This window comes from Ischnura elegans, chromosome 8 (assembly GCF_921293095.1).
Source record: "Ischnura elegans chromosome 8, ioIscEleg1.1, whole genome shotgun sequence".
NCBI classification, from domain to species: Eukaryota; Metazoa; Arthropoda; class Insecta; order Odonata; family Coenagrionidae; genus Ischnura; species Ischnura elegans.
The window spans coordinates 64,396,252-64,414,286 of record NC_060253.1 but is presented as its reverse complement, the minus strand read 5'-3'; the positions used below and the strand labels follow the sequence as shown (position 1 = coordinate 64,414,286).

Sequence of the window (18,035 nt, the reverse complement as noted above, 5' to 3'; positions counted from 1 at the left end):
AAAAATCTTAAGCATTCATGCTTAGCATTTATGAGATGTGTAAAAATCCCTAATGATGACATCTATGTCCTACTTAACTTACTTCCATGAGAATGCACCACTTCGGCTTTGAAACAAATGTGGCTCAGAGCCATGCCTCAATAAATTATAAATAGGTAGTTGCATTTTGGTGCTTAACTCGGCTATTAGTTGAAATCTGTGTAAATACATTAAGGTATTAAAAAGTAACAATAAGAGCCGCCCATGTTAACCCGTATTACAAACCCTGAAATTCCTAACAATATAAAAACTAGTACGACTGTTGAATCATTCACGTACAAATGCTACAAATACCTCCTACATCAATAATCAAATAATTTATTTTTACTTTATGCCACAGTTACTTCACGAGTATATAATGTCTGTCCCTATTATACATATAATATTACGTTTTCAGCGTTGTTTTTACTTAATATAAACTCAAAATATCATGTTACTTTACGTATCTATGGTTCTTAGGTATACCTAAATACCCAGAACATTACACAATTTTCATTTCATTTTTTTACACAAGGTATTTACTAGGTTGACATAAATACTCACAACAAGTTTACACAATGAATATGAATCAATGTTCACGGATTTTTCCCCGGCATACATAATCACTATTCTCACATCATAAAGCAAACTCTGTGCTCACATGCAGTAAGCGGCGAGTTACCATGGAAGTTACGTCACGGTTAACGATAGTGACAAAGCCTCGGAAGGTTCCGTGATCTCCCCTTTTTGACGCGCCTCTGATTGCTGATAATAAACGGGAGATTATTCCATCTCCCACTGATAACCATCGAGATTTATCGCAGCAACATTGTGTGTATTCCACTCCAAACTGGAAGGCTGCTACCACCGGAAAACTCATTGAGGTTTTTACAGGATAACTTTACAATGACATACTGCAGGACGAAAGCGCAAATGATTTACATTAACCACGAATTCTGCAATAAAACCATACATTTTAGGCGACTGAAAAATAATTGATAACGGTAATATTTATAAACAGCAACATTTTACAAGCGATGACATCATAAGCATATTACTTTGCGTCAAAAACGTATTTTTTGTCACCTCAAAAGAAAATATACATAAATCACAAACAACAATGGCCGTTTAATTGCATCATAAGAATAATACCAATGATTTTCATTCACGAGGATACAGCGGCCTTAAGTAGTAATGCGACTATGCATGGGAGCGGAAGAGCAGAGTTTAAAAGGATAGAGAAATAACGAAATGCAGGCAATATGGCAAAATTAGGACCACGATAAGGCTTCGCTGCTTCTCACTAAGCCACCCCTCAACCGGAGAGGAGCAGTAATATTTTGTTTTTAATTTAAATAGTCACTACATGATACCAATTCATGACATCCACCACTCTGTTGTACGGCTTAGCAGTAGTTAGTTGGTATATCAGCCAAATATGACCCAGTAAGGTGATATCTTTCCACAATTTATTTTCATGGTACAAATAGCATGTTTCCACGACCACTTTCATAGCTGAAAGAAACTGATAATGACACAGGAACACGCTGTAACAAGAAAGCAAATCTATAGAAGGAAGCTAAGTTACTGTTTCATTTGGGAAATTAAAGTTTCATTTGGTGACGCCTGATAGGTACTATTGAACATATATCCCGTTGAGTGGTTCTAGAATACAAATGTATTATTAGCATAAAAGAAAAGGGGATAGAAAAGTAGGAATTATTGACTCCCGTCAAAATCCCAACCTCACAGTAGGGTAACCTTAAAAAGTACCAATATTGGTGGTGGTTTTCGGGTATTGCTGTGTAGAAAACATTTTTACTCGACGTTTCACTCCTCCTACTGGGAGCGTTATCAAGAAAATGGAAGGAATTTATTCTCGTCCCGAGCTTATATATGTTTTTCGCTACCCATTGTTGTGCCGGATTTGAATTTTAGGCGATAGCCGTTGGTCATTATATTGTGCTAGGAACCCTCTCCATATACGGCTGAGGTTATACCCATCCTCCCTATTAAAATTATTAGGTCTTTTCGCTATTTCGATGGATTCACGTATAAGACGCGGATGGTATTCTTCCGTCTTCGCTAATACCCGTGTAGCGTCAAACGTTATTCTATGCCCAGGGCTGGAGGCAAAATGTTCAGCAACAGCTGATGCGTCCCACTGATGTAATTTTAACGCCCTTTCGTGCTCCTTAAGCCTTTGGGAGATTGAACGCTTGCTCTGCCCCACGTAGCTTCTGCCGCAGCAGCAAGGAACCTCATACACTCCCATAGATTGAAGGGGAGGATGGCTATCCTTCGGTGAAGGTGAGTAAAAATGTTTTCTACACAGCAATACCCGAAAACCACCACCAATATAGATAAAAGAAGCTGTGAAAATCTTCAGACGAAAATTAAAAAGTACCATTTTGGATTTTTTGATCGCCTTATATATATTACATTTATTGATTATATTAGATATTTTATTAATTGATTCAATTAATATGTACCCGTATCACAAACCCTTTGAATCTTAGCACAAAGCGAATCGATAAAAGAAAAAAAAGAAGGTATAGATCAAAACTTCCAAAATTGGAATGTTAACAGCATGCACTCTACCTCACAGCCACCCGTTAAGTATCAATTCCATTATAAACACTCTTAAATTAGTATTTACTGAAAAAGAAGAATACATTTTCTCGGACAGGAGCAACAAACAATGAAATATGAGACGGAAGTGATGAGAGACAACGGCAGAGTAATCAATGAAATATTCTAGCCAGAAATGAGGTTCTAAATCCATTTCAATGAACCAATTCCACAAGCTGCACGTATAATCCGTAGACAGAAAAAATGAAGTAAAAAATACGCATGGCTTGCGTGTCTCCGCCCTTAGGTGACTTATTAACCTAGCTAAGCAACTGTAATTGGAACTACATCAAGCATCAAGAGCATAAATGAACATCGCAAAGACAAAAAAAAAGTAACGAGAAATATATTTTCCGGATGAATAGTCACTCGTTCTAGGCAAACAGCGGTGCAGCAGTTGCATGTTTTGGATTCCGCGCTTCGAAGGAATTAATTCCATCTGGGCATTCGTAGTCACTGGAATGAAACATGATATAAACCAATGCGACTATGCACGGGAGAGAAGAGCTTAAAAGGATAAAGAAATTCATGAAATATGGCAAAATTAGGACTAAGATAAGGCTTCGTCGCTTCCCACTAATCCAGCCCTCAACCGGCGAGCATAAGTAATGTATATTTTTTTCATTTAAATTGTCTCTGCATAACAGTGAATGACGTAGTTTTACTCAGATTGAGGACACATTGAATTAGAGTTATAGTAGAAACAGAGAGATATGAAAAATCGGGAAAATACATCGGCTATCAATTCAACTGCAAATGAAAACAATGAACTTCAAACAATACTTCTCACTTCTGGGATTTGATACCGATATGCGTAATTTCGAAAACACATAATTATTTTCGATTTAAATCAAAAATCAAAATTCATCAAATACCGATTATCAGCCGATTTAGGATACCAAAAAAATTAATTTTTATTAAAAATGGAATTTGGGGATTTTCAATGCTATGCTTACAATAGAAATTTTATCCTAATATTTCTCTAGTCGAAACTGGCGATTAATTTAGCCTCATCGATACTTCACAACATCAAATAAATTATACTTGCACTGATATGAGATTTAACTTTTACGTATACACTGCCTAAGCTTTCCTTTATCAGCAAAAGCTAGACGAGTATTATTCCACGTCTAGTGGTGGATTTATGCCAACGTTTCGAAGGTAGAGTCGTCCATCTTCTTTAGGCATGGGAGATGTTCTGAACAACTGAACAACCCCCTCTCGACCGGTCGCACTTAATCTTCTTAAACGAATTACTCGTTTAAAAATTATATATTACAATAATTTACAGTAGCGGGCGTAATTTTGTGGAAATTCCTATACATTGTAGTATTGAAATTTTCCGAGTATATACAGTGGAAAATTGTCAACATCTTTCTGGATCTCAAATACAAACAAATCACACCAGAAATGTTGAATAAAATCATGGCAAATCACAAGATACATCACTCATTAGAAAACGACCATGCATTTCTGGTTGAAAGCCAACACGATTACCTAATTCATAACTACCTCAAAAGAGATCAAAAGCAATACCAAATATTCCTTTGAACTACATTTCTGCTGCGACACATTCTTCTGCAACAAATAGTGCCGAAATTTGCGAAGTCATTGCATTAATTAAAGAATTCAGTGCAAATTTATAACGCAGTGAACTACTTATAAAGCTTGAATACATCGGCGTCCGTAACGACGGAGAGATCTTGGATGATAACCATGGTAGAATCGTGGTTTCATTCGCGGATGATGCTAATATCGGCAAATACCCAACGGAGGATTTTAAATTAACCTAATTAACCAACGACCGCAACAAATCTTTCGGGCCTCAGTCCAAACCTCGGGAAACTTTTATCGTGGGATAGATTTTTATGGAGATTCTCAGCTTCGTGGCGAAGAAAAGCAACAGAAAAAAATTTTAAGTCCTTTTTAACTCCCGATACTGAATTCAACACCACGAGAGATGAAACATGAGCAGGCGAGGCATCATCGTATCCTTTGAGTCGCGAGCGAAGCCATTGATCTATGTTACTCATCTATTAAGGACCAATTTGTTGAAAAATACACATCATAAATCCGTATTGCGGGATCTCTCAATGGAATCAACCCATTTATTTCCTTCGCTGAAGACTCATATCATTAGCGTTCAATAATTCTCAATAAGGCAGTCAATATTCAGGGCATACGGACGAGGATTGGTGTCGAAAACCGAAGTAGACACAAGGTAATATATTCTCCATTTGGGGGAAAAATGTAAATCAAACTCTTGAGCAATATAGATATCATATCAAATACCCAGTGATAAGTTTACGGCATTTTAGCACATTTTTTAATTTAAGTTTGAAGTCCCCATTTCTTACCCCATTTAGCGAGTTGCATCAACTGAGTCTCCCAAAGAATGGATAATGGCATTAAATACACACAATTGAATTAACAAGCAGTCAAATAATCTGTGAAATAAAGATTTTCACTGATTAAATATTAGAAAGTGTCCTTCGACAAATGGTCAATCAGCAATCATTCAATAAATGTGTAATATACGCTTCAATATGCAATAAATACTCATCTAAACGGTGTTAGCATTATTTACAAAGAGACTCAATGAATTATTGCCGCGAATATACACACCTACCCTACCAGCATATCGCATGTCTAAACCGCATTACTCATTCCGCGCTCTTAAATAAGTGATGATACAGCCCAAATGGTATCATTACAAAGCACCGCGAATAAAAAGATTACAAAAAGCCACCAAGGACCCAATTAGATTAGCCGTCAGTCTTACGATATTGTCCATCTGAATGAGAAAGCTGTATATAAATGTGATCGAATTATTCAACTTACAACTCGACTATGAAGTCGAGTCGTAACAAAGAAACCCTCCACAAACTTACATCCCCATCAAATCAAAACCCATGGGTAAAGGGTAAAGTGTACTGCTTGCTTACTGCTGAAATACCCGGCAACTGCAGATTTATCGGATTCAGTCAGGAGTGAGTCAGTCAGTTGACCAATGCCACGGATAAAATGGCGTTAGTATAACGTAATCCACAAAAAATTCTCATGCTATTGATATGATTTCCTTCAGCTTTAAGAGAAAAGACAATACCTCGTGAAAGTTATATACTTCACTGCCTCTCATAGGATTTTGCCCCCTTTCAAATTTGAGCGTATGTTTCGATTCCTAACATTCATATTATATCAAATGGGTTTCCTGAAACCCATCTATGCATACGCAAATACAAAAAATACATTTTCTTTTGATTGATTTTTTTGTAAATATTATAATGGCGGCGAAAAACTAACATATAAAAAATATAGGTACCAAATCTGATGAAGGATCTTATTACGAATTCATGCGCCTCAGTGTAAACCACATAATTAAAGTAGGGAAATTATTATAGGTGATAAACAACTAAATTATTTACGCAAAAATCCGACTGGAGCCGACCGTATTCACCATGGGGATACCCACACAGATTTGATATTTTAACATCTAACAGACAATGCACATAACCCAACTTCTATTTCATTTAAATAAGGATGATTATAAATTCGAGGCTTCCCCAGTGCTCCCGAAAACTACCTATCAAGCAGTTAATGCTAATCTTGGATAAAACCTCAGAGTAAACATATGCTGAAGTGCTTTTTTTCTAAGGCGAATGGGACCAAGATTGAAATGGCAAAATCCGAATAAAGAGATGGGTTTAATACGCACACAACAACTATAGCGTTTATTTTCATACTATTTCTGTCACTGATTATTTGAAAATATAAGCACGTTCGTTCCTTTTAAGTAAGTTTAATCGGGATAGAAAAAAATAGGCGAAGTGGACGAGAATGTCGCTGAGGAGAAGTGCGCTAAGTACTACAAAAGAGAGCGCTCAGAGAGACTACTGCCGGCGTCAAAATGATGTGCCGCTGTACTTTGCAAATTTATATCTAGACTTCAGTGTATGCCACGCCAATGAATAATGCGTCATTTTAAGGAAAATTTTATTCTCAATTCTGATTTATTTTTTTATTTTAAGAAAAATTCAAAAATGTAGACACGGGAGTGCAATAAATGACTCCGTGAACCATAAAATTAGCCGTTTGTCAACTTAATGAACTTTGTAACTCAACCTAGGAAAAACTACTGTGTCTAAAGCATCTACCGATTCGATCGATGGATTTTTCTTCCTCATAGGAAAATCCACCAGGATTGGTAGAATATTAATTGCGTTCGCTTGGTTTCGCTGTTAGTAGAGCCCGCCCGCCTTTGTGACGGCGCGGGATTCCTCGTCCCCTCCCTTCCTTTCCTATCCTTCCCTTGGAGGTGTCACCGGGCTCTCATCGCGGCGATGCCTCCCATCCTTATCCTTCCTCTGTCCTCCCCCTCTCGAGGTGGCACGAGCGTATTAGTAGGACTTGGTTCCCGGCCCCTCGAGAGCGTATCCTTTGCGGGGCCCGCCCTGGGACCCCCGAATCCACTGTGTCTACAGCATTCATTTTCCACAATAAGTTGTGAATATTAATGTAGATTAATAAAATGGCTTTTGAGTATTTTTAAAACGTATATTTTGTTGTAAAATAACGAAAATGCATAAACACTATCTATTCCTACAGTTTACCCCGAAAGAAAAAATAAAATTGATAAAAACAATGCTTAATTTATTTTCAATTTTTCTATGATCCGAAAATACGTGATTTTAATGTAGTATAGATTATATACGGGCATTATAAAAATGCGCCAGAGCGAACGAATGCTGCGTTGCCACGTCTTGCGTGCGAAACTTTACTTCCTGGTAACCGGCTAGGCCACGTTTGGCAACATGAAATTAATAAAAGTTATTAACATTCACAAATATCAATATTTTTATAGATTATGGATCATAGAAAAATTGCAAATAAATTAAGTAGTGTTTTTATTAATTTTATTTTTTCTTTCGGGGTAAACTGTAGGACTAGATAGTGTTTAAACATTTTCGTTATTTTACAACAAAATATACGTTTCAAAAATACTCAAAAGCCATTTTATTCATCTACATTAATATTCACAACGTATTGTGGAAAATGAATGCTGTAGACGCAGTAGTTTTCCCTAGGTTGAGTTACAAAGTTCATGAAGTTGACAATACGGCAAATTTTATGGTTCGCGGAGTCATTATCTCGCGTGTCTACATTTTTGAATTTTTCATAAAAACAAAAAATTCATCAGAATCAAGAATAAAATTTCCTTTAAAATGACGTATTATGCATTATTATGGCATGTACTGAAGCCCAGATATAAATTTGCAAAGTACAGCGGCACATCATTTTGACGCCGACAGTAGGCAGGTGCGCTAACAAGTTGCACAGTAGACACTTTCTCTGGCGGCAAGGGCTGGGACTGAAATTTACGTAAAGGTGCACAATTGAAACAAAAATTCACAAAAAATTCTCTCCACTGAAAATTTTACTTCCATTAAATATAAAACCCACTAAGGGGGAGAAATATCCGTATTTCAATAAAATCTGTTATTAACTATAAAATTCGCTACTTTTTCTATTTCCCATATTGATACTGAAATCGGGGCCAACATTGAAAAAATTCAATGTTGGCCCCGATTTTGGTCACTGCGCAGCCACCTCGAGCGCTCGAGTATATTTTAACTCGAGTATGTTTGACCCACGAATTTCAGAAGACCTCGACGACATGGGCGACGCGGAAAAAATAAACTTGGCCAACCAAATATAGCCGGATGACAAACGCAATTTTCAGTCCGCCTGTCTTCGAAAGATAACGATAACGCGACTGGAGCGAAAACTACGGTCGTCACGGTCATAGCACACATTAAACGGCTGATTTTTTTCAAAAAATTAACGGACAAGATCTTTCAGAAGCACGTATATACGGCGCCGTTCCATTTACGCCGTCATTTTTCCTCGCCGTTCTTTCATTTGTTTTACGATCACCAAGCGGTGGGACGCCTAAAGGCGACATTATCGGGAGAAAGCAGAAGGCTGCCAAAGCGCGACCTAAAGCGTCGCTGAATTATTAATTGTACCCCACCCCCTACCTTCTCGCCTAGCTTAGTCATTAAAAACTCGGCCGTCTTCCGTGCGAGCGGAACGTGTCTACAAGCCACGCCCCCGAAGAGGGCACGGCCTCTTGAGCTGACAATTAGAAATGATTGTTAAAGAAGACGGAGCCTATTAACGCCAATGTGAGAAAACCTTTCTCAAGCTGCCAAATCCAACTTAATCCAACATTTCGTCAAATAATACACCTTCCTCCTTTATCACGCAGCCAAATCCAACTTAATCCAACTTTTCGTCAAATTATACATCGTCGTCAAAGGAAAAAGAAGCACTCACGCGATCAAAATACATACTTATACTCTTAATACGGCAGAATTATCTTATGGTCGCACAAAACTTAACACGGATGAATAGGAATTTTGATCACGCCAAATTATTTCTTCGACTATTATCATTAATAGTAAAACTATAAGCCTTCTCGCCCAGAAGCCCAAATCGAATTAACCATGATGACTCATTATTCCAATAAATATGAATGATAATACAGGGCTATCATTAAAGAATGGTGCAGTTTAAATGAAAACAGAATTACTTACAGCTTATTTATTTCGAATTTATAGACAGTGTTTTTACACAATAAATGTCAATATTTGCGCCCAAAATTAGCTAAAATTTCTTTTAATGGTTGTCATTGCTTCATTAATCCTCTTCATTAAGAGGTTTAGTTTTTAGTCTATAAACAACGCTTTTAATTTACTGCCACAAGAGAATTATATCTTGAAATTTTCCCACTATAATCCTATGAATTACTGAAAATGCACCATTCTTTTATGATAACCCTGTTATTCAACGCGCGTAGCACAATGATTCTTGATAACGAAATTTATAGGACATCCTTGAGTGATTTTCGCAGAAAGATAGCAACAGCCACAACACAAGCATAATAAACCGAGAGACACGCCTCGATAATTATGGTCATGAATTTTGGGCCTCTGCGAAGTGAACCTCTAATGAATTAATTTCCAAGATTGGAAAAACACAAACTGGACTACTTTTAGGACATTTTTCCACAGCGAAAAATAACAGAATACAGCTATACTAGGGAAAAAATAATTATGTAGCAAAATAAAATCATAACTTGACCTTGAAATATTCTTAAAATACAGCAGGAGACCACCAGAATACTACGATATGATTGGGTGAGAAGCCAAGGGGTACAAGTGGTTTCTTTTTTCCATACAGAGTAAAGTACAGAAATTAGGTACAGAAAACAAACGAGATCAATAAAATCTTTGGTAGAGCATTTGATTTTCCACCCGACGTCAGCACAGCGCAGAGACTCACTCGTATCCCTTGGCAACCAACTTTTTTGTGTATTTCTTCTAACAATCAACTTTACCTAACTCTGTTGAGAAAAAAAATCACTTGTACACCTTGGCTTCTCACCTTCTTATATGATCTTCGTATGCCTTGAAATTTTTAAGAATATTTCATGAACACTTTAAATACATAAGCATACATACGTAGTATGTATGCTTATGTATGCATGTTTTGAGTATTCGTTTAGATAAAAAAGACACACATTGTATACGACACCTGTCACTTTGAGCATTTACCTCATTCACATCGGAGGACCTTCGTTGTCCACAGAACAATTCCACGAAGCTTCGATAATCATAAACACAATGTATTTAAAGTAAGTACAAAGTTTGTCCTTACTTTCTCAAGGATTCAAACGTCTCCTAACTTTGGATCAGCCTCCTTTAAAGTGTACGTATTTCGATTCCGCAAAACTTGAAATATAGCCTTTGTCATTTTCGAGAATTTTAGTGAGTGCATGGTGTCTATTAACAAGCTAGAATGCTTGAAAACTCCAAATTAAAAAATTCACAAGATAAGGAATTAAACGACGCTTGTAAGAATGAAACCTAAGGAAATGTTATTTACAACAATAATGTATTGAAGATCTGACACCAGAAACTGTACACCGCTTCAATCGCAAATAGGAAATTTGGTTTCAAAGTTACCAGCTGGAAACAAGTATCAAACTTGTGATTATCGCACCAACTGTAAGAACGAACAAACGACTCAAAAATGTCTACAGAATGTCACGTCAACTTTCAAAAGTTCTCTAAAAATATTTTACGACTAGTGTAGGCTCTAAGTTGAGATTGATGGAATATTTTACTAATGTCTGGGTTAAGTTACATCAACAGCGATAATTTTTTTAGTAAGTATCAATCGGACTTCACTTGAAAGTGTACAGTAAATTTTAACACTGAGACATTTTAAAAAGTAAATTTTAACACTGAGCAGGAATCAACGCTTCAAAGCGGCAAGTCGGAGAGTTATTTATGTGCTGCGACTACATTTTAGTTTTAGAATGAAGTGGAGGCTTGGATTTTATTTTCCCCGATACTCCCCACACCAATTCGTTCGCTCTCTTGCGGCAGATCTCGACAAGACGGGTCACGAACCGCCGCCGATAACCCCTCTCTCCGACCAGCACAGACCAAGTGTTTCTTTTCATTCTCGTACACTTTCGAGGGTTTCCGACAAGGAGTTCCTCGGCACGAAGTTGTCGAGCGGATATCAAGGAGTCAGTCAGTCCACTCCACGCAAGCCGAGGGCAGCGAACTACGTTTACGAGCAATGACTTGAACGCGGCAGCAATATCGTGGGGATTCGGAAGTCCTCGCATTTGCAACATTTCAGTTGGTTTCACCAATACTAACACTTGGTTTACACGGTACGTATGGTGGCTAAAGAAAAGGAAATTATTACACGAAAAGAATCGTTCTAATAATGAACTCAGCATCCCCATGCGATTTTTGGATTTACTTTCGGTTTCCTATGCTACTTACCCAGTTTTGTCGCCGATTTCGGATAGAACAATTGGTTCATTAAAAGGTTAGATTAAATTTTTAACTAATACAACCAATAAAAAACTTATTTATCATAATTCATTAATGGATTAACTTAGATTTCATAGACGTCCCCATTGATGTTTTTCAAATGTGTTCAATTGCACTATTATTTTACAGACGGCAACAATAATTGCGTTCTCATCTGATTAAACTCTTTATTTAAGCACTAGCTCAACCTCCCTAATTTAAAAAACCTGACCTCTTTCCGTTCCCAAACCCGGCAAGCATCCATCCAATAATGATCTCAGCATCCCCATGCGAATAATTATCAGAATTTCCTCCAGGCACTGACTCTGCCTTCTCCTCGGCAAATACTTAAAATCCTTCGTAGTCCCTCATACAGAGAGGAGCCTAGACGGAGATTTATCTCGCAATGCGCGCATTCGAGCAAGGAGAAATCAATTCTTCCGGCTAAGCATACATTCATTACAAGAAATGCATAAAATATTCGACGTATATGGCGAAGAAAAGGATTTCGAAATGGCAAAACCACAGTGAAAACGAGTAAAAAAATCCTGTAATAAGTTCATAACATTTATGACAAAATGTATACCAAACCGGCAAAAGAAAAAAGCAAATCAGCTTTCTGACTTGAGAAAGTGAAGTATTTTCAGCATAAAATTGCGATTAATTTTACTGAGTCCCGCTCTATCTTTATGAATAATTTATTGATTGAAAGAGATCAAGTGGAGTTCTGTTCTCCTAATAAAAAAAACGAAGCAGCAAAAAATCACCACTAGTGGGCAAGTTTCAATGAAACCTTGGAAGCCAGCATCGGGCTCATAAGCAGCGTCGGCCAGCATTCATACTTAGCCGCCACGTTTTCGCGCGCTTGAAAATTTCACTTGTCATTTAATCGCGAAAAATAGATATCGTAATTTAATAATCTAAAAGCGTGAAATACGTACTCCAGGAGTAATAATCTTTCGATTTAGACGATAAAATATAAAAGGAAACCACCTTATTATCAAACGTCTTCGAAGCCACAAGTCAAGGAGAATCCTTGGCTGCGTACATTGCCGCGAAGTCTTTCAGCAAGTTACCGTCAACGCTTATGAATCATATCAATAACTTTGACTCAAAACTTCTAATAAGCGATAAAGGTTCACGTTCTGTATCTCCTTCCGTCTCAACGGTACAACCTTTGCAAAATACTCGAGGACGATTTACAAGAGGCATTTTAGATTACACTTTGAAATAAGTGCTGGGGTGAAGTGAAAAGTGACCGCGTTTAAGCTAGAAAGAACAAAAATAAAGGCCAAAATACATGCATAGAGGTCGCAAAAAAGCCCGTTATTACTTTACGGCATGCTGGACAGCGCGACTAACAGCACGCATTAAGGCCGTTTTACACGGGGCACGTACTTGCACAATCCGACGTATGTACGAATGCGCAGTCAAAATTGCGTCGGGTAGAGCGGTGAATTGCTAGAACACATGCGAAAATGCGTGGACGTGAGATGGCAAAATCGCCCCTGTTCTAATTTCGTTCATGCATTCGCGCAATTCCACGCCATTTTAGAAATTAATGCAGTTCTAACCTGCGCAATTCCGTGCCCCGTGTAGAACGGCCTTTACGCCTGTTTCACAAAAAAATAACTTTTATTGAAATTGTCGTAGTTAAGGAATTAAAAGCTAAAGAAGAGCGCCTGCAAGTCTATAACAACTGAAAGCAGCGCAGTTAACTTAGAATATTCATTACCTCAGAAAAGCACGTATTTCTCTCACGTGGGTAGCAGCATAAAAGTTAGCTACGTTTAGAGATTCATGCAAACTTTCGACAGTCCTCCTATCATTAAATTCACAATTGATACGCGGTCTACGCTGTGATTGGTGGAACATTGCAGTAAGATGTCTTGGTCATAAAAAATCAATTTACGTCATATTACGTAGTGGTGAGCGAGACTATTTATTTTACAGTTTAATGCCTTATACAGCACGGTCATTAGATAAGTTTTACATTGATAGGGGAAGGTGAAGGCAAGGGTATGGTATTTAGCAAAATCAAGATTTTCTAGTCCAGAGTTTTGTGAAGTCACACAGGATTCCGTCCCCAATATTGACCATCATCCATCACACTATGTCTTCCACTGTATCAATGATCGTGTGAAAGTCTTTATTCCCGAGCAGGGGAGATTAGATGCGGAGTCAATAACAGAAATAACCTTACCGTATTCTCTGGAACCGCGTCTCAGATCATGGCGTGACCCTGGTACGAAAACCCTCTTCAATCATCATTGAGCAAGCCGTTGCTCATGACCGCCCCGGAACTATCCATCACGCCAACTGAAAAAGATATGCCCGGATCAGAAATAACGAAGGAGACTCGGGAAAAGTTCATATTAAATTATGAAAAAAAGGGAGGAGTCGAAAACCTTTTTCACCCGATCACAAACAGAACTAATTTGATAGGTACCTCTTTCCAGGTGGCGCAGCACAATTACACCAAGAAACTGACACCTGGAGCACAGAATACAGAATCGAAGATTTTAACAACCAACTGTGCATGCCGAGACTTTTTAACAATAGGCGTTCACAAAAGAACAAGCTTTCATCCGCACGAGAAAAGATAAAATCTTAGAACCAAGCATATAATAGAACATAGTAAAGAACATTTTCGTATGAAGATTTTCATAGCTTCTTTTATCAATGTTGGAGGTGGTTCTCGGGTATTGCTGTGTAGGTAACATTTTCATTTGACGTTTCACTCCTCCAATGGGTAACGAAACATATATAAGCTCGGGACGAGAACGGTTTCCTCCCATTCTCTTGATAACGCTCCCAGTAGGAGGAGTGAAACGTTGAGTGAAAATGTTACCTACACAGCAATGCCCGAGAACCGCAACCAACATTAGTAAAGAACATATTTCTCGTAGATTTCACATTCACGCAAAATGGGAATTCTAGAGGACTCATCAATCCCGCTGGACCAGTCGTAATCGGTGTTTTTCACAGCGCATTCCACGTTCCTATCTAATGCTATCATATTGAAATTTTCAGCGTGTACACAGTGAACCCTTATCAACATTAGCCAGAATATCATCTACATAATAAATTTTACATTTGAGTAAATGCAGAGGTAAAATTTACGAATTTAAAAAAACAGGCAAAATACTTTGAAACCTGAACAATTGAACATTTCATAATGATGGATGAATTTTTAGTCTAGAAATACCACGAAAGAGACCAGTCAAACGGGGTTGATGCATTAATAAGCAAACGGAAATGATGAATTGGATGGATGAGGCAGATACACTGTGGAGATCCATTATGAGATACGAAGTGAAGCACTTTGCACTTTCCACATAAAAATTTATTACACTAGAGGCGACATGTTTCGCTGCACTGCAGCATTATCAAGACTAAACCAAGAAATTAACCATACCAATATATATACACAAATTGCACACTCGCAAACATTTGAGAAATGGGGGTGGAAGGTGGGGTGGAAAGGAGGGTTGAGGGAGTTTAAACTGACCGTTGGTCTGGGTTGACATGAAAACAGTCACCACTCCCTCCCCTACCTCAACCCAGACCAACGGTCAGTTTAAAATACCCAACCCTCCTTTCCACCCCACCTTCCACCCCCATTTCTCAAATGTTTGGGAGTGTGCAATTTGTGTATATATATCGGTATGGTTAATTTCTTGGTTTAGTCTTGATAATGCTGCAGTGCAGCGAAACATGTCGATTCTAGTGTAATAAATTTTTATGTGGAAAGTGCAAAGTGTTTCACTTCATATCTCAAATGAAAATGACTTAAATAGAAAGCAGAAATGAGACCTCGTACATAATCAAAATAACTTTTAAGTTTAATTAAGTAGTAAACAGAAGAAAAATGATCATCATGAAAGATAAATAAGCGATGCACTTTACTATCTCGCACCAAAATATTTTATTCTACCTTATCTCAGAATGTAATAATTCCATAGCAGTCTGAATAAGTGTAATTAAGTCCGTTCCTTTGCATTTTTTTAACCTCCGTCAGAGAGGCCCTCCGGAACCCTTCGTAAATAGACCGAAACTTCCTCAAGTGTTCGGGTTAATGTACTAGCAAGAGTAAATGCTTCCCATCCGGAGGGCCTGATTCCAATCCCGGCACTGAAGGCTTTTTAAAGGAACCGTTCATATTTAGATGGCAAAGGGGAGCACTTAAAGATCATTTTAAGTTCAGCACTGGCTCTGTCGGATAGGTTGCTAAGAAGTTCAACACTCCCAGTGCATTTCCGGAGGAAAATGAAGAAACTCATTATTCCTCCACCCAAACCTCCATTACCAGCATCTCCCTTCGTAAACCAACGCAGCGACGATGGCGTAAATGACCACCCTTATCACGATTTCCTTGAGTACCGCCAACGGAAATTACTACACCTCAACCACTGCTCTTCAGACCCGTTTCCAGACCACCGGTACCAAGTGCTATCACGACGTAAGTGAAGGTCAATTACATATGGCGTATTTTTTTGTCAACGATAACAAGGATAAAGCTATGCAGTGCGACCTACTTAAGATTTCACTTCAAATACTCCCTTAAATATATCTTAAAATTTACATTCCTACACAAACATGAAATGGCGTTGGCCTCGGTGGCGGCGGGGGGATAAGTCCTCGCCTACCATGCCAAAGGTCGCGGGTTCGAGTCCCGCCTGGATAAGTTGCCCTTTCTAGGATATGGGTGTGTGTGATCATCTGCTGTTGATTGCTTAAACTCCAGATGTAAAGGCCTCGTAGTGCTGTTTTCGGGGGTAATTGAGTTAAATTTAAAAGAAAACCCCAAAAAAAGCAAGCTCTCTTAATGAGAAGGGTTACGGTGTCTACAGTAAAAACACAAAACGATAATAAACACGAAAAAATAATACGCTGATAAAATAAATGTGATAATTATCGCTCTATACATAAATTCGCGAATATGCAATTCATTACCCTCATAATCCAAATATGCAAGATTCATAATTATACAGTTTTTCTTAAATAGCTTTCACTATAAAAAGACTTTTCGTATCATAAAATAATTAGAGACATTAGGGACACTGGAATAGACTAAGATAAAAATTACAAGTACGACGTTCGTCTTACGTTTCAAAACAAGCAGTTCAAATACTTAGCTCATAATAATCTCAGAACTCCCGTAAATTTGTATGAATAATTAAAACTCAAAAACCTAATCACATTAGCGATTAAAATCTCTGTACTACTACGAGACGGCACACACAAAAAATACGCAAAAAAATGAGACCGTTAAAAAATACCTTCCCTGAAAAAAGAATGAGATCATTTTTTGCCGCTTTCCTCCAGCCTGGAGAAATTCCTTGTTAGAGAAGATATCTTTGAGCTGATAAAACTCATAAGACTGAAAGCCGGTTTAAAGAAATAATTAGCAATAAATCATCCGCACGGAGCACTTAGCGTGAGATTCCAGGGTTCATACTTCAAACGAGGCGCATGAAAAACAACCGAATACAACACTGCGCGTTCTAAGGTATTACGCTAATTTGGCCGTAAATTCAAAATCGGAAAAAAAACACGATAATAGCCCAAGTGAAGAGAGCATTCCACCAAAAGAGACACCTGCTTACAGCGGGAAACTTAAATATGAAATTAAGGAAACAATTTACAAGAACCTACATTTGGAGACATGCTCCTATACGGAAGTGAGGCATGGACAATGACAGCAGCGGAGAAAGCAAGGATAGAGGTCTTCGAAATGTGGTGCTACAGATGAATGATGAGGATCAAATGGATCGACCGAGTTAGTAATGAGGAAGTCTTAGGAAGAGACGAAGAAAAGAGAAGCCTCATGGAAACCTTAATAAGGAGACGGAACAACCTTATACGCCACATCTTCGAATTTGTCGACTTCACGAAAACTGATAGAAAGTACTCCAAAACATAAAATCATGCTTCATTCGATGTGATATTAACCCTGTCCTGTGTTTTTCTAACCGCTATCGTAAATCAGTAAATATCAAGATTTCTAATCGTGAGACACAATTCATAAGCCTAAAAATTCAATCTATATGTTCACGTATCCATTAGCACCTATGTACTAGGGATGAACCTAGTTCTCCGTCACAAATATGAGGCGATTTTCTTATTAATGATCGCTCTCATCCATAATTGCAATCTACAAACCTAAAAAGACATAACCCAAGTAAAGCCTGAATCTCACGATCATTTTTTCCATCCCTTCTGAGGGACAACTTCAGCGATCGCTCCAATGATGGCGGAAAAATGATCGCATCACGCGATCGGTTTCCGCGATGGCTCGAGGGATGGATATCCCATCCCTTTTTCCACCGCTCGGCACGTCCCTTTTTCCGTCGCTGAAACCATCGTTAGCACCGTCCCTCTGTCAATCAGAAAGCACGGCCGCTGGCGGCGATAGTGACGCCACGCTTTGCTTTTAATTGAATTACAGTTGTAAACACGGAAAGTGACGGAAAAGTGGCACAAAAGGGA

The 18,035-nt window shown here is 38.2% G+C and overlaps 1 protein-coding gene across 7 annotated transcripts in view; it reads right to left on the bottom strand.

Annotated features, from left to right (window-relative positions):
• Positions 1-18,035, bottom strand: part of LOC124164308 (neurabin-1) — a 253,486-nt gene that overhangs the window by 136,456 nt on the left and 98,995 nt on the right. For all 7 annotated transcript variants that reach the window (XM_046541564.1, XM_046541566.1, XM_046541568.1 and 4 more), the window contains exon 3: positions 13,747-13,862. The gene's annotated coding sequence lies outside the window, so the exon portion shown is untranslated. The remainder of the gene's footprint in view (positions 1-13,746; positions 13,863-18,035) is intronic.